General features: G+C 34.5%; 1 protein-coding gene across 1 annotated transcript in view; it reads right to left on the minus strand.

Moving 5' to 3' along the window:
- Positions 1-19133, minus strand: part of LOC145284789 (3-hydroxyisobutyrate dehydrogenase, mitochondrial-like) — a 102556-nt gene that overhangs the window by 64211 nt on the left and 19212 nt on the right. The gene's annotated exons all lie outside the window — the stretch shown is intronic.

Genomic DNA, 19133 nt, shown 5'->3' on the forward strand with positions numbered 1-19133 from the left:
TTATCTAACGGATGTATAGAGGTGAATATTGCAAGTTGGCAGCGTATGAAAGGTGTAAACATTAAGTACATAAACAAAAAAACTACATGAAATTGACCTTTGGCTTTAAACATTGCACAATATTTTTGTTTGTTTTACTTATGAAGGCCCAAAGGCCACTCAAGGATCAGGGTTAAATAAGTGTCAGGCGGACACTGAGACAAGACAACAATGTGACGATTTTAACGATGGTGGAAGTTATGCAGAATACGATTATTATTTAAGAGGACGGCTCACAAAATTTGTTCATATTGGACTTGAAAACGATAATGTTGTAGTCAGCTGAGAAGCATCCCCATGGTATTTTGATCCACAGATGGGTAGTATTAGGACAGAAACATTGTTCATGGAAAGCTTGTTTAGTTTTAGGAATGGAGAGTGGAAAAAGAAATTACTGACGGTTGTTGTACCAGACGAGTTTTTGCTGTGAATGTTTTACAGGGAGGGGGGGAGGCTATGTTGAAGCTCAGCTGAGAACGCCATGAAAATAATGATAAAGCAAGTGATGATATGGAAGCATCTGCAAAGAAAATGAACAGAAAAAATAAGGATCATCCTCTTTCGTCTGGATACAGAACAGAACATGTTTTTGTTTTTAGGTTTCTCCTTCATTTGATCCAAAACAAAACAAACCAATGAAAATAATATATTATTTTAATAAGTGATATAATATAATAAATACTTTTTCATTAAACTGTACATCATCTTTTCTACAGTAAAACTTAGTATTATTTTCACACACGGTCCTTTTCGTATTTGACTACTATTCTCATCATCAATGTTATCCTCACACTTTTTCGGCTGATATAACCTTTACACTTCTTGGTTGAACTCACGAATCTGAATAGAATTTTGAATGGAACATTTTATTGAATCCACAGTTGGAATACTTATAGGGACGGTTTAAAAAGTGATACATGATGAAAAAAAGCAGCGGTATGGAGTTGATATCATCAACACTTACTTCAAGTACAAATTCCTGAAATTTTAAGAAGCCCAACTCCTACAGCATCTTAATCTTTGATAGGTTGTTTTATACTAAAACTGCACGTTTTATTTCTCTTTTTTTTTTTTTAAATATATATACAGGGTGGAATGATAAATTTGTCATCCTAAAGAAAACAACACTACAACTTTATTTTAAAACGTTTATTGAAAAAATTAATTCAGGTAACTTGACTATGTAGTAGAGCTGACATCTACTCAATGTAGCCACCTTCAGCCTCAATCACCGCCTCGATACGGGTCCAGAACTGGGAGTATGCCTTTTCTATGAGAACCGGTGAGATCTCAGTGAATACTTGGCGGATGGTGGTGATCAGGCTGGCTTTAGTGCTGTGGGAAGTACTGTTGGTGATGTTCTCGACATACCAAACGAAATAGTCCAGCGGGTTCAGGTCAGAGGAGGAGGGGGGTCCAGTGAGAGAAGGGTAGAATATCGTAGCACACCTTTTGAAGCCAAGATTGGGTCTCTTTGGACTTGTAGGCCGGCGTATAGTCCTACTGCTACACCCAGGCTCTGCCAGTGGCTACCTGATTGCACCAAGGGATCACCACACTCTTCAGCACATCCAGGTACAGTTTGGTGCTCATTTTCAAGCAGACTTTGAAGATGTAAGTGGCATGACGTGGTTCTCACTTGAAACCACAGCAAAGACCATAACCGTGGCTGGAAACTTTGTTTTCATCACCCTGGGAACGTTCCTGTTATTCATGACAATCCAGCGATGCATTTTGAAGGTGTTGGCAATGGTCCTATTGTCATAACTTGGATCGATAGAGAGTATGAGCTGTACAGCAGTGCATCTCCGATCTCAATCGCTGAAGGCTCTTATCATTCTTGGGATTTGTACGCAACTGACCACCTAGTAAAGGTTCTGTAACAAAAAGAAAACTGAAATGGAATCATGTTGTCTTTTCTAGAGTGATAATTTTATTGCTCTACCCTGTATAAAAAGAATGTTCGTGGTCCGAGCTCTATGAAATGATATTTTCTTTGTAGCCTGATGATGTCGGATCTTTAAAAAGAGTTTGCTACAGAAACATGTATGCACATATGTAGCTAATGATGTTTGTATAAATAAACATATTATAAACACGCTCTGTTGATTCATCAAGCAATCTTTAATAAACATAGGGGTTTCAGTGGATTTACATCTAGGAAACTAAAACATTACAATTATTTCTCTCTCTCTCTATTAACGTCTCTTTTTTCCTGTCCAGTGCCCAGATGTTCTTTTGATATTTCGCAAGCTCATTTTCCAGTCCTTACAGTTCAGCGGGTCAACTGTTTCCAAATTCCCCTCTGTACAGCCTTGTCTAAACACTTGCCTCACTTCAAGATTTGCAAGCTTCTTCAACAGTTTATCTAAAATGATGAGTACTCCACGTGACCATACCAGCATAGCATATATGACATAATCACTAGGATTATGACAACAGCCTATTCTTTTTGTTGTTTTGACTCTCGAGTGTGTATCCATTGATATCCTATATGTTTTTATGTAGAGTGATGTGGTTCTAAGTTGATTAAGTGTGTCTGTGTCAGATATATACTCGAGAGTCAAAACAATGAAAAGAATATGCTGTTGTCATAGCCCGAATGATCACATTGAGCCTGGTCAGTACCAGATCGGTGACTATTTGGGACGTCGACACCTCCTTGCAAGAACTGCAAAACCTAATGTTGTTATCTCTCCTAACGGAGATATACACGCAACTGGCGAATGTTCATAAATTTGAAACTTCCTCTTTCAGAAAAAGCCAGTTCAACCCAGTTTGTGTAGTATTAAAGCATAGAAATTCTTCCTTAGTAGTGCGGCTTCTGTCAATCTACTGAATGTTGAGTTTTGTTAGATTTCATATTGCAGATCCAGGATCTGTCATTGTCGTGCAGTCAGGTGAGAAAGGATTGGGTGAGCGCTCAGCATTCACTGCCGTATAACATGATGTTCCCAGCAGGGCTATTATAGAACTTACACTGAACGTAAAGAGGAAAAACTTGTGATATGATTAGAGTCAACAGCTCACAAATGTTTGTCCATGCTGCCTTCACCCTTGTGATTGTACTGACCTCAGACCCACCACCTGCGCTGTGTATATCTCGGTAGTAGCAGAAAGCTGTTGTCCTCTAGTAATCAAGTTGCTGATGTCTTTTTCTCCGCTTTAAAATCTCTTTCTCACACTGTTGTGAGTTTATCACTACTCTATCATTATTTTCATGGCAAGTGCTCGACTGAGCTTCAATATATGGTTCCCCTGTCCAACAACTGCAACAAACGCTCATTTAGCTATAACCACTGTAAACAATTTCTGCTACTCTCTATCTGTGCCTAAAACTAAATGCAAATTCCATAAACAAACATGCCCACCTGTGGAACTGCGGAGTTGCTTCCCAGCTGACTACAACAATTTCAAGTCTTATGTAAACAAGTTCTTGTTGAGCCATTCTCATGAGTTAAATAATCCAATTCTACTCAAGTTCAACCACTACCAATCATTGTTGTTTCACCGACTACCTGACACTCATTGACCCTTATTTTTGAATGGTTTTCAGATCTTGATAAGCAGTGACTCCCTCATAAAAAAAAATACAAATGGTTTATAAACTGATTGGTTTTGTAGGCATCTATTTTATAAATAAATACATTCGACGCTAACAGGTATTATCATGAAAGATCATAACCAACACGGGAGTAATGGTAACTATAAGTAGGAGTGACTATATACTCTTCAAAACTCCTGAATAAAAGTGACCACCTGGTGACAAATGTAAGAAAGAAAATAAGGTAATGGTGCATAAAGGGAGATGCAAACTTTCAAACAAACCGAAAGTTGGTACCCACATCTCTCAATTTAAGTATGGAAGCACAGAATCAATACAATTTTCAAATATATTTTATGTCTATTTTTTTTCACCACCTTATAATAAAAATATATAGAAATACGTAAACTTTTTATTAATTATTTTTTTTATTACTTAATCGCATATCTCTCCCTCTCTCTCTCTCTCTATATATATATATATATATATATATATAACATATTAACTTAATTAAACATAGTTATTCAAAAAGATATGCAATTAAAAAATTTTTTTAAAACAATTGATAAAAAAGTTTATGTATTTTTATATATTTTTATAAATTTTTTGTTAATATATTTTTTCAAACATATTTAGGTTTTTTTTTTTTTTGTTTTGTTTTTTTTTTCAAATATAGTGAGTTTATAACTGCATTCACCCAGGGTGGGTTGACCCGGCTCCAATGGTATTAATCGCATGATGCATCAATGGTATCAAAAAGATCTGGTAAAGTGCTCCTGCTGGTCTACAAAATAGTCCAAAAGGTGTATGCAACAAGATTATCTCGGATTATTTTTAATGTTAGTGTTTATAAATTAAATGCAAATGATAGTTTGTCTCAAAAAGAAAAGAGACCATTTGTCAATATGATGGATTTTAAGAAAAGTTAAAAATGAATGAAATTTTTTTTTCTTTGTTATCTAATTGCATTTATATCTGTTTTTAAATGGTTCAAATTGTTGGAGTCTAGTGATGAGTGTTATTAGCCATGGTAATCAGTGAGTTTATAATCATTAAAGGAAAGGAGTTTTATCTTAGTAGCATTAAATGTAACCATCCCTTGCACTACAGGCTGGAGATCATTTTCTAAGTATTAAGCCACTGTGTGTATGTGTATGTTTGATTTGCCTTCATATATGGAATAGAGTGTGGTATTATCAGCAAACAGACCCCTCTTAAATGCAATTACCTGGAATAATAAAAGTTCAAGAATCAATCCATAGAACACACCCACATAAATTTGGTGTTGTTTAGATGTACAGCCATAAAGGATAACCAGACTTCATCTTTTAGCTAAGAAGGATTTGATAGTTGTCCAGTAAGACTGCACAAATGATCATTCTATCATTCTCGCTTTAGCTGCCTTATCCAATGTATGAAATATTCATTCAGAGATGACCATTAGGATATCAGCAGTAGAATAGTATTGCCTAAATTTGTAAATGCTCATTGGAAAGAAGTTCAGCATTTTCAAAATGGTGAACTATCTCTGGATTGATTAATTGAAAGATATTAGCAAAGTGCAGGAGGAGACTTAACTTAGCAAGTCTGTGCATTTATGTTATGTTTACTTCAGCTAGTTATGATATTAATGCATGAGCATATCACTGGATGTAGTGTCCCGTTATTAACAGGAACAGAACTAAGCACACTAATACTTAGTGTCAGAGGTGACCCAAGAGTAATAGCAACTAATGAAATGAGTAAACACTCCTCAAAGCTCAGAAACTGAAACCTAAGCTTCAAATAAAGCTTAAGGACAGTGAATTGTGGGTTTATTCCTTTCCCAATAGCATAAGAATTTTTTTTTTTTAATGGAAACCACTTCAAACAAGACATGAAGCCACCTGATGTAAAGAGCTATAGGCAGGAGGGAAAAAGTCAGCGGGAAGAGAGTTCTACAAGTCTGCAGTCTTTGAAGAGAAACTACTTGAATAGGAAGCTGTATTAGAATGAGGTATCAAAACTGAAAATTTATGGAGACCACTAGACTAACAAGTTAATCAAGCTGGAATAAAGAAAGCAAGGAATAGTAGATAAATTAATGCAACAATATAAATTTATTTGGATTTAAATTAGTCTTGCTGATTCTATAGTCTGCAGCAGTAACCATTATGTGCATTCACAGGAGTCAGGTACGTGCTTAGATGGAATACTCCCATAGCATCAGGTACATATTGTTGAGAGCACTCATTTCTATTACCTTGACAGCAATTCAAAATCAACTTTGCAATCTACTGAATGTGTGACCTCTTTTGTTCCTTAGAATTTCTAGTCCCTATTGTTATCTCTAAAGAATATGCTAGACGGAGTTTCATATCTCTGGTTCCTCCTTGTAAAACTTTCACAGCAAAAAAGTCGGCTTGCTTCCACAGCTGCAAAGAACATTCATTTCTTCCTTCTTTTACTTAACATCAAACATTATTCAAATGAGGAAAGTTCCTTTCCAAGAACCTGCCATCTGTAGAAAATGCTGATATGGAATTACTTCCCTACAGACTGCACCATAGTCATCTTCAAATCCAGTTTCAATACATACTTATAAACTGTCCTCATAAGTCATCAAATTTCATTCATTCTATTCATTATTTTCAAACCTCAGAGTTTATTCATAATTTATCTATTTTATTAACTCGTATCCTTAAGTCACTTTTAAAACTTGATAAGTGATGACTCATTAGTTAAAAATCAAAGAAATTAATGCAAATAAAAACATCCTACATGTAATATATGTATATATGTATATTTCTGTTGAAATATATTTTCTTATAATATATACCAACCCTTATTTAAGAAGCTCAATGTAATTACAGAACAATATAGTGAATAAATGACAAAAGACTATATTCCAAAGTTCTGATGATATAATAATTAAGTGGTTGATTTTGCGCTACAAAAAAGATAAGAAGCCTTTTGTGGACATATACACGTGAATTGGATCAATAAAAGTGAAATTGCATAGCTGGTTCAATCATTATATTTTAATTGCATCGGTTTGAATCTATCCATCATACCTTTGCATTGTTCTGCCTTCTATAAAATTGAATTTCTTCTTATAAACACATTAAACAATGCTTCAAGCAAACTACATTAACGTATTAAAGAAATCGATACTTGCAGCAGAAATGGGACCACGCACACACACACATTTTTGTCTAATAAACGGTCTCTGCAAAGACCTTGCATACACAATGATTTTCATTGGTTCATTTATTCAACTAAATTTCTTTCATTTTCTTTGAGGATAATTGATCACACTTTTTTCCATGCGTGTGTTTATCCCAATAATTTTAAAAAAAAAAACAATTTCAGTTAGGACCAACTAAACACGCAAAAAAAGATTTTTGTGATTAAATAAACCAAGGTAAGTAAATAAATTAAAAATGTAGAATGGTGCATTAAAATCTATATATCTATAAAAGTGAAAGTGTCTGTCTGTGTACATTTCCCTACACAATACCTCTGTCAATTTTCAGTCTACAGACCCGAAATTTGATATACAGTGTACTGAGATTTGGGAAAATCTCTGTAATCCATTTTCGGACAGAAATTTGGCTGTTAAGGGGTCAAAGTTCAACGATTTGACCTTTGAGAACTCTACAAACTTTTCTGCCAATTTTGGGTATAAACAATTGAAATGCTAGATATAGGTTCCTTGGACATGGATCTAACTTAATAACTTGATTTAAGTCCAAAACAAATGTTAAGGGGTCATAATAGGGGTCAAAGTTAAGAAAAATTTGACCTCTGCAGTCTCTACCAAATTACTCAGACAATTTCTGGTCTAAACATTTGAAATTTTACATAAAGGCTATTTTGAGATAGGGCAAGCTTTTTAATCGGTTTGGGTTGAAAATTGGAGCTACCAATATATAAATGTATGTTTGTATGTTTGCATGTGGGCCTCAAACTTTCGACAAAGGCGACAAATTTTCACAAGATCAATATTGTTTTGAAGCTCAACCCTTCAGACGACAAATATAAAAAATTGGCTAAAAACATTAATTTCTTCACCCTCAACTGGGCACTTTTCTACAGGGAGAGGTCGCTTTTTTCGCCAATATTTTTGAAATTCATCCCCTCTTTTCGATTGTCTAGCCTTAATTTAAACCTACGTCACTTCCAGTTTGACGGTGGTCGTAACAGCAAAGGCATCACATTTTTTCCCCCGTTCCTTTCCTCCTTTACGGTACAGGTTCGAGCCTGCCTTCTCACTACCATTTTTTTTTTTTTTTGCTCAACACACACCTCAAAACACCCGGGCAACACCACACACCCATGCTAGTATATAAAAAAAAGAAAGGGTTTTGTGATTAAATAAACCATGTGTGTGCGTAGCCCTTGCAGGGATCGTTCATTAAACACAAAATGCATGTGCGCATGGTGCCATTCCTGCATGGAGTGCCAAGAAATTATACCTGCGGATGTCGAGTATATGTTAAACAAAACAATCATAAGCAACACTAGTGAGAATATTCTTTTTTTTTTTTTTTTTTTACTTTTATAATGAAAGAACTCATTTTATAAATTTAATTGAAGAAACATGATTTTTTTTTAAATAATGAATTAGAAGATGAAACATCATTTCACTTTTATAATTAAATATTGATCGATGGTAAAATTTAAATTGACACGATATATAAGTCATTTCTATGCAAGATCAAAATAATTATTTGACTTAGAAAATTAAAAGAAAAACTTCAACATACTCACAAAAAAAAAAAAAATGAGATGAAATTGAAAATGAAATAGTAATCTAAGGAAATAAACTCGTGACATTAATTTTTACGTTTCTGAATTTTTTAGATGAGAATTGGTTATTTGTATTATTTCGATTCATCGAACTTCTGCTCTCATCTTCAGTGTCATTCGCACAACATTTCATTGATGTAACCTCTGACCTTCTTCAGGTGTATCGTGTCGAACTCAGGAATTTGAACAGAATTTTGAATGGAACTCATTATTTACTTTATGGGGGTAATATGTTCTTGTTCCGTCAGCCATGACTGGATAGAGGTCCTAAGTAATTTGCAATTGTATTTTTCGGTCACCCATTCTGAGAATTGAGCCTTCAACTTTCAGGAGAACTTTAACTTTACAATTGATTTTTTTGAGTACTCTAACTACTGCGCCATGAATCCTTGAGGACACCTGAAGAAGGTCGGAGGTTACATCGAATGAAATGTTGTGAAAATAAGACATCAAGTAAGAACGCAAACATGTTTTACTGATTATTTTGTTTTATGAAAAAGCAAGAGAAATTTATAAGCAGTAGTACATGAGAGTAGCATGCTGTGTGTTGTTAGCGATGACTGATTAAAAGTTGTACATAATTTAAAATTATATTTTCAATCTCACTGAGGATTGAAACTTCAACGTTCAAGAGTATGTTACTTACAATTGAATTTTACTACTATTTATCACTCCATATTATATGTATGCGCTGTTTTTCTAAAGCCAGTTTGGCCTTCAATGTTCTTTTCCATCTATAATTTTTACTTTATCCTATAAAGGTAGATGGTTTCTTTTTTCCATCAACATATATTCCGCTATAACTAATTTTTAAAACTTTGAACATATTACAGGTTTTCAATGTTTTTCTAATTTTACTGTTAGTGAATGACATGTTAAACATTTGTATAATTTTCCACATTTCTTGGCAACTTTTAACTGCGCATGAAAAATTTAGCATCTTGACTATAATTCTGAACCTCATCTGAATAATTCTGAACTTCAACCTAGACTCAGGGTTAGTGTTGAGGTCAATGAAAAGTATATGTTTAAATAATACATTTTATAAGTGCCACAATAACTATCACTATTTCTCTTTCCACGATGCTGGCATTTTATGGAAAATTAAAAACTATTTTAAAAATAACGTTTTAATTTTAAATAGAATTTAAATTCAAACACTAAACCAGCATTATTGAAGCCCATCATCCTATTTTAATTTACCCTCATGCTCTCTGGAAAAATACTATTCTACTTCTTTCAAGCAATTACATGTAAACAGCCTGAAAAAGCTAACAATAAAAATAAAACAAGTGAAGCATGCATGGTCCCCTGTGAGTGCACAGCGAACGAGGCATAAAAAAAAATGACCAAGTACAGCATTCCCCCCCTCCCATTTAGTCCCAAAAGTCCCCAGGTGATGTCAAATCCTGGTGAAAATGAACAAATGGTGCAGTTTTAGACCTTAACATATATAAATTTGAGTTCTGTACCATGCAAAAAAAGAAATGACTAAGTTCATCATTTACCACGCCCCTCCCCCATTTAGCCCCCAAAGTCACCAAGGCCTTAACATATTCAAATTTGAGTTCAGCACCATGCAAAACTGCTAACTAGACATACACAAAAATTTTTGGACAAATATGGTAAAATAATCACAAAAATGGAGTGTTTTTATTAGCCCTAAAAGAGCCCCTGGAGTACACTAGTTTGCAGTTTGGAGACGGAAGCGTTGTTGTGATAAGTGATTTTCTCTACTAATTCGCACTTTTTATTTTTAGATTCAAATATTAATAACTACATTTTATTTCAGTATTTAATTTATGTATTTCTGTTATATTAAATGCTAGCTTTTTTTTTTTTTTTTTTTCTCGTCCATAAATGTTTATCTACCAAGTTGATCTTAAATATTGTATAATCAATCCATTATATTATCATTTTCAGTCCCCCACCCCTAATTTCTGGCTCCCATCTTATCTCGCAATTACTTATAACGTCACCAACTAACTTCGGAAGAACCCCCCCCCTCCGATTTTGTTTTATATCATAAGTTGCTTAAAACGTGATTAGTTAAAGTTCAGAATAAAATCACGCTTTCTCTTAACGGTTAATTTAAAAAAAAAAAAAAATCTTCTGAACGCTATTAAAAGTTAAATTCTTCACTTGTTTGCAGTTTGGAGACGGAAGCGTTGTTGTGATAAGTGATTTTCTCTACTAATTCGCACTTTTTATTTTTAGATTCAAATATTAATAACTACATTTTATTTCAGTATTTAATTTATGTATTTCTGTTGTATTAAATGCTAGCTTTTTTTCTCGTCCATAAATGTTTATTTATCTACCGAGTTGATAGCAAAAATAGATTACCTAATTGTACTCATTTTTAGTTCGTGAGAGGGGAATCTATCACCATACTTTCCCTTAAACACGTCCGTTGGACTTTTATTAAGTACAATACTTAATAGTTTTTTTTTTGTTTGTTTTTTTTTTTTTAAATGGAGAGTAGAAAACGCATTGTGGATGCGTTATCGGCAGCTCCTGTTACTCTCGCTTCTTCTTATTTGTCCCTCAGTCCTCATTTTTTAATGAGTGATTTTTCTGACAAAGGGAGAAGAAAAAGCTGTTTTCTAGGTTGGCAGTATTTTGCGCGAACAGTTGGCAGAGTTGGTGGAAATTTTCTGTTTCTATGTCTATCCTTGCAGCCATGTCACTAGTAAGGGTGCTGGAGGTAAACGTTTTGTCTGGGCTGACGTTATCCGCCTGATAGTCAGGGACCCGAACCTTGGATTAACCACTAAGGAGGCTGTCCTATCAGCAGGTGCAAAGTACTGGGGCTGCTGTATTGCCATTTGGTGAATGGAATCTGGACCATGCAGTAGCTTCTGGTGGGGCCTCTCGATGCCATACTAGTGGGTAATTGTTACGGCTTTACCTTATCATGTGCTACAAAAAAAAAAAAAAAAAATTCTTCGTTTCTTTTTCTCTCTTAGTTTCCCCTCTCTGTCCTGCTCTAAGTAAATCTGACGACCTAGTCCACAAATTCCAAAATTTCATCATGACAAGTCTCAAGAAAAAATACACGATTAAACCCGGTTCTACAACTTCCAACGTAGACCCCTACTACCATGTCTCCTTCTCCAACATCAGGGGTCTTCGTTCTAACCTTCCAGAGGTTGAAACCCAATTACAGGAGACTAAACCAGACCTTTTATTTTTAAGTGAAACTGGCATTGGACAGGCTATTTCCCTAGATGAGTTTGCAATTACAGGATACTCTAACTTAACTTCTAAATCTGACCCCCAAGATCGCCATGGGCATGGAATATGTGCCTATATTAAAGATAGCTTTCCATGTGGGAGGGACATCTCCAGGGAAGATCCTAACTTACCCTATATGTGCTTCCGGGTTGCTTTAGCTCACACTACTGCATTTATATTTACTCTCTATCGCCCCCACAACAGCGGAGTTACTATCTTTCAAAGCATATCTGAGAAAATTGACCAAGTCCTTTCTACTTATCCTTCAGCTAACATTCACGTATGTGGAGACTTCAATGTTCACAACGTCGAATGGTTGACCCACTCAAACAAGACCGATGATGAGGGGAGGTTCTGTCATGATTTCTCCATTGCCTATGACCTCACTCAGATTGTTCAGGAACCTACCCGTGTGCCCGATAATGACGGCCAGTATGCGAGCCTACTAGACCTTTTTCTCACAACTTGCCCTGAACTATGTTCAGTTTCTGTTCTGTCGCCTCTTGGATCTTCCGACCACTCTGTTGTATCAATTAAGATAAAAATGAAATGTAATAAGTCCCCAGACGTACCTCTTCATCGTACAGTATATCGATACACTAAGGCTGACTGGGATAGCTTCCGTACATTTATATCTGATCTACCTCTGCATTCCATGTTTAAAAAGGATGTGTCCTCTATAGTATTAGACTTGACTGAATGGTTAATTGTAGGTATTGACCATTTCATACCCTCTAAAAAGTTTCAGCAAAAACCTAACAGCCAGCCATGGTTCTCTCCAGAATGTGCTGCTGCCATTGCGCACAGAAATCACTTTTTCCACTGCTTCAAACGTAATAGATGCATGGAAACTAAAGCCATTTTCAGGACTGCCAGCAACCATTGTAAGAAAGTAATAAGGAAAGCAAGAGAGTTGTATGCTCAATCTGTTAAGTCCAAAGTAGCTGAGCAGCGGCTTGGTTCCCACCAGTTTTGGCAAATAGCGAACAGAATCCTGAACAGAAGCGTGTGCTCCATTGCAACTATTATCAATGGACCTGAGGTAATCTCGTCAGCATCAGACAAAGCCAAACTCTTTGTCAAGAACTTTGCAGCTAATTCTACCCTTTGCGACCAAGACCGCCAACCCCCAATATTTCCTCCTGTATCAGAAAACACGCTATGTGATATACGTATATCTGTACGTGATGTTGCGAAGCTAATCAAAAACCTTGATTCGAGTAAAGCAACTGGCCCTGACGGTATTCCAATTATAGTACTCAAAAAACTTCAACCTGAACTAGCGCCCATACTTACAAAACTGTTTAAACGTTGTCTTAAGGAGAATAGTTTCCCATCTCCCTGGAAAATCTCATCAGTATGCCCTGTATTTAAGAATTCAGGTGATCGCTCATCCCCCTCTCAGTACAGGCCAATAAGTCTCCTGTGCGTCATGAGTAAGTTGCTAGAATCTGTGTTAAATACAGAAGTAATCAACCATCTCAACAAAAATAACCTTCTTAGTGACACTCAATATGGTTTCCGTTCTGCTAGATCTACAGCAGATGTGCTTACAGTTATATCGCATAGGATTAGCAAATCTCTCGACGGTGGCAATCTTTCTAGGGCAATTGCTCTTGACATATCTAAAGCCTTTGATAGGGTATGGCATAAAGGTTTACTTCATGAGATCGCTAGCTATGGTATAGCTGGAAAAGTCTTCTCAATTATTAAATCATTTCTTTCTGATAGGTTCATAAGAGTAGTAGTTGAGGGGCAAAAATCAGAAGCTCACAGTATTAATGCCGGTGTCCCTCAGGGATCCATCCTGGGCCCAACTCTTTTCCTCATCTACATTAATGATCTTCCAAATCATATCCTTACATCATTTGTAGACATTTATGCTGACGACACTACCATTTATGGTACCACATCTAAGACAGTAAACGACCAAGTTCTCTCCAATTCTCTCTCCTCTGATCTTGAGCACGTAGTACAATGGGGAAAGGAGTGGCTGGTTACTTTTAATGCATCTAAAACCAAGCTTCTCTCTTTACATCATCAACATTCTAATCCACATCTGGCATCAATTGAAATGAATGGCTCTCGTCTTCAGGAGGCCTCAAGTTTTGACAAGCTTCTGGGCTTAACCATTACTCCTGATCTTAAATGGAACACGTATATCAAATCTGTTGCCAAGGCCGCTGGAAAAATGGTGGGATCTTTCTATCGATCCGGTAGATATCTCACTGCTGATGCTATTCTCTATCTATATAAGAGCCAGGTACGTCCAAGGATGGAATACTGTTGCCACATCTGGGCAGGAGCTGCTAGAAAGGACTTGGCCTGCCTTGATAGAGTTCAAAATAGACTTTGTAGCCTCGTAGGAGATGTCCTTTTCTCCTCCTTGCAACCTCTATCTCACAGAAGAGATATTGCGAGTTTGTCTCTGATGTATCGTTATTTTCATGGAAAGTGTTCAACTGAGCTTCAATCTATGGTCCCCCTTCGTCAAACTTTCACAAGAAACACTCGTCTAGCTGTAAACACTATCAATAATTTCCCCCACTCTTTATCTGTGCCTAAACCTAAACGTAGATTCCATGAACAAAGCTTCTTTCTTAGAACTGCACGCCTGTGGAATTGTCTTCCGTTTTCCTGCTTTCCGGCTGACTACAATATGGTTGTCTTCAAGTCTAAAGTAAATAAGTTCTTGATGAGCCGTTCCATATAAGTTACCAAATTTAACAAATTTTCATTACTAATGATTACTATATTGTCCAATTTCTACTGTACACTCTTTAACCCTTATCCTTGAGTGGCCTCTGGGCCTTGATAATGTGGTGATGCCTATGTAAAAAAAAAAAAAAAAAAAAAAAAAAACACCCAAGAGTTATCGCGAAGTATAGACAAACAATATTATATAGAAATCAGTTAGTTACAACTTTTCAGAAAGTTTTATAAAAATCCAAGGCATCAATTATTTTAATAAGCACAAAAGTGTCAATTTTAGCCATTTTAACCCGAAAGGCACCCCCTAGGGGGAGGGGGGCAACCGGAGTTTTCCCAGAAAATCCATTCTGTTACTTTTTTACTCATATCATGTTTAATGTTTGTGAAAAATTTCAAAAATTTCCAAGGCATAGTTATTGAGAAAAGTGTGGACAGATGAATGAACAAGGGTGAATTTAGAAGTCCACCCTCCTTTTGTCTGGGAACCAAAAAGGAGTGGGGGATTACTTTCACATTTAAATTTAAAATAAAAGTATCACACACTAATGAACTACCAGTAATTGACATGAATTTTTTTTGTTTAATTATTAGGCGGAAATTTAATGTGACGTAAAATAAGTTCTTAAAGTTAATTTCCAGCAGACTTTATCACCATCCTGTAAAATGTTTAAAAAAAATAATCTTCGAATTACTATATCGATGGAATACTTCATTCTCAAATTAGTATGCTTTCAAAATCTTGTTTCATTTTTAAAGGAGTTCAGTTTGCTTTCAAAGAATTTGTTTTAGTCTTCTCTTAGTATGAATTAGCATTTATTATTTGAATTATTTGGACAACTGTTCTTGTCTTGAGTGTTATTTGCACAATGTTTCAACCGAGATAACACCTGGTCTTCAGATGTATCTTGCTAAAAATGGAATTTATAACAAAACCCTTTATTTAATCAACAAGGGTAGCATGTTCTTGTTCCATCAACCATGACAAGGTAGAATTATTAATTAATTTGCAATTTTATTTTTAGTATCATCCACATTAAAGATTGAACTTTCAAGAGTGTCACTTAGAACTTAATATTACTTAGTACATTATTTGTTACTTTTTTACCTAGTACTTTGTTACTTTTTTTACCTAGTACTTTGTTACTTTTTTACCTAGTACTTTGTTACTTTTTTACCTAGTACTTTGTTACTTTTTTACCTAGTACTTTGTTACTTTTTTTACCTAGTGCTTTGTTACTTTTTTTACCTAGTGCTTTGTTACTTTTTTTACCTAGTACTTTATTTCTTACACTGTGAGTCCTCGCAGAGTGTTGTGAGAATAATACTCAAAATGAAAATAGTAATTTGATTCTATTGTTGTCATTGGTTTTTCCTACTAATTACAAGAACTCACAGGAAGGACTACGCTAAGGTTTTCAACATTTATAGTGAAAGTAGTGTTACAACTACAACAGGTTTTGAATATGCTGAACCGTTAGTCTGTGCTAGTATTTATTTTCCCATTAGTTTTAATAATAATTTTATGCTCAACTGGTATATTGGGGACACTAATCTCTATTAAGGTTGCTTTTCCTTCCTTTATGTCCCATATAACTATGTCAGATTTCATAGTTTCGTTTGCTAGGTATGTAGCTGTAGTGATTGCATAGTCATAATAGATGCTATATGACCTATTTTCTACCTTTTTTTTTCTGGTATATATTCCCAGGACTTGCTTTGCTATTAAAATTTTTATGGATGGGTCAATCAAGATATTTACACATTTCATTGTATCACATTATACAGCACCCCAGCAAACCTTACAAATGGATGTCAGGTGGTTTACACTCCCTACTTCTGTGTGGCAGAACTTGCCATCATTGTTATCATTACTAGCAAACCACACACCATTGCCAGGTTGTAAAATATGCTTAAATATGATATTTTGATTAATGCAGATTTTGTATTTATTATTGTTATATTGAATCTATCTGTAATGATTTAAAAAGTAAAAAAAAAAAAAAATAACTTGTGCACCACCACTGAGACTAGAAATCAAAACATTTAGCTTACAATTTACTTTTTCCTTCAATGTTAATGCCTGAGCTATGAAGACATGTTTGCTCGAAGGCTAAAAATTAAAACATGAACCAATAACTATTATGTTACACACGCATATTAGTAATGCCATCATTCGACCCTCACCTGGCAAATTTCATTTTTTTAATTTTCACACTTTTGCACTGATTTTCCCTGGCTAAAACCCAAATATAAAGTTTTGCATGGGTTCGAATACCCTATATATGAAGTTTTATGTCTGTAGACCAAAAACTGACACAGGAGTTTGGGAAGCAAAATTTTTTTAAACAAATATATATATGCATACAAAAAAATATATATAGAAAAAGGTTTCTGTTTACTATAAACATTTTACACAAATATTACACAAGTATAAATCATGTAGAATATCTGCATGAATATAATTACATGTAATAGTTAACTAAAGATGATCATCCCATCAGAAAACTGCAAAACTAATAGGGAATTAATTAAAATAAATGTTTAAAAGAATATGCAAATTAGCTAGATCTTTTGCATATAAATGCAATTCCACTACCCATATATAACAAAGTTGTATTTTCTTTTTAAATAAATAGAAGAAAAGGGGTTTTAATATAAATATCAATACACAAAAAAAAAAGAAACAAATTCATAGAAGTATAGATTGATATTTTCTTAAAAGTGTTCGTTAATCATTAAGACTTTATTAGATACTAGCTGTACCCGGCCACGCATTGCTGTGGCTCAGTTTGTTAAAATAAAACACATGTGAAAGTAGAGAAAAGTTTGATTCTTTTTTCAAGAGAATGTACAAATTATTTATTTTTTTAAACAGATGTTAAGAAAATAAACAGAAAAATACTTCTATTATTAATTATGCAACAAAATAAATAAAATGTTGATTTAGTGTTTCAATATGCTTATAAATTACAATAAAACTTGCTGAGTATGCACTGTTTTACGGTTTTGTAAAAATGGAACGGAAACTTAAATTTCGCTTCGTTTTAATCTTTCTTAAATTTTTAATTACGCCTCCCCAACAAACGAATAAAATCAAAACAGTAACATTCAACAATTGTACTTTATGTATATAAAACACAAAATATTTATTAAAAAAAAAGAAATTAAAAAAAAAAGTTAATAACGAAAGGGAAATAATTCCATTTTTAAACGAAAAAGTCAGTTTACCTAACTTACTGTATTAATGCTATTTTTTTAAGCAAGAAAAAAAAAAAGGTAAATATCCAGATACGCTACTACAGAACACCGACCACTCTTTGTTTTTTATAGGTAATTGAGGTCGCTGACAACGAATCTGATAGTCAAACTTGGGGCAAATTTACCGTTTGCATGGTATTTACCCCTGAACCCACGAACTTCTTTCCACCATTTTGCAGCTTCCGTTTATGCTATGCGCATGCACGCTGTAGCATAAACGACGGCTTCACCAAGCAAACTATGTTGGGGGGAGGGGATTTTTTTTCCAGAACATAGAATTTTCTAATTTTCAAAAATACATTATAGCGCTTTTTGGGTGGAAAATTTAAAATTAGCTAAAGAAATAAAATAAGAAAAGGAAATACCACCAAGTTGGAGTAGGGGGGTAATTTATCTGTTTTTTTTTTTTTTACCTGGAACATCGAATTTTCAAATTTTCCGTAAGTAACGCACCGACATTTACCAATTAGAACACCATTTAACATTTTCCGAAGATTTTACTTTGTACATTGGGAGCGCGAGCGGGGGGTGGGTGGGATGTGATGTTGGGGCGCGCGCGCCCCAACATCACATCCCACCCCCCAAACAAATTAGAGTAGTCGGTGTTCTGTAGTAGCGTATCTGGATATTTACCAAAAATAAATATTTAGGTTTGGCTATAAATTCCTAAACTCATTTCACCCTAAATAATTTAGGTGACTGAAATAGAAATCTAATTGAATCTTTAATTTCCTGAATAGTATGCGAGAATTACGGACTTTAGGGGCTTTTTTCGGAATGTTACTGTAAAAATTATTTTTTATTGTTACAAATTATGATGCTTTAAAAGAAGCAAAAATAAATTCTAGCGCTTTTTATTTACTACTGAAAACCATAACTTTAGTAAAGGTATTATTTGTTTAAACAAAATAAAACATTTTCACTAAGAGTTAAGTAAAAATAATTAGTTCATTATATTCTGCGACCATTATTTGAAAAATACTGCAATTTTCATTAAAATTCGTTAATTTCCTGATTTTTTGTGAATTTTTAAGTAAAGGGAGGAGTCAAAATGTGTATACACTTTGAGCATCGGCATTCATTTTGCGACCACGTGTGGTTAATTTAAATTAAAGTTCAATCACATGGTTACATTATCAATAATTATGTAATTAAACCCATTGAAAATTTACCGATATTGTAAACACATTCTGTTTACATTAAGCCTGTAGTGTTCTTTTAGTGATGCAATGTTGTCAAAACTAAACTTCGGAGGTTGGAATCCCCCCCCCCCCACCTTAAATGTACTGGGAAAAATCGATTGTATAGTGAGATTTAAGAATGGTTAGTCGAAAAAAAGGTGAAAAACAAAACAAATAATCAATAAATAATTGTTACCAAAGGCAATAAATGCTACTTTTTTACTTACATGAATTAGTTTATTTTATGTTTTAAAGTATTTTCAAGCCCTTTTCTTTATTTTTTAATAATCTAATGCGGGTGTGTGGGTACCAAATACCTCCAGATTTTCTAGAATTTCCCGCTAGATTGTAAACGAAATCTCCAGATATAG

This window comes from Euprymna scolopes, chromosome 9 (genome assembly GCF_053919585.1).
Source record: "Euprymna scolopes isolate OS-2025 chromosome 9, ASM5391958v1, whole genome shotgun sequence".
Lineage (NCBI taxonomy): Eukaryota > Metazoa > Mollusca > Cephalopoda > Sepiida > Sepiolidae > Euprymna > Euprymna scolopes.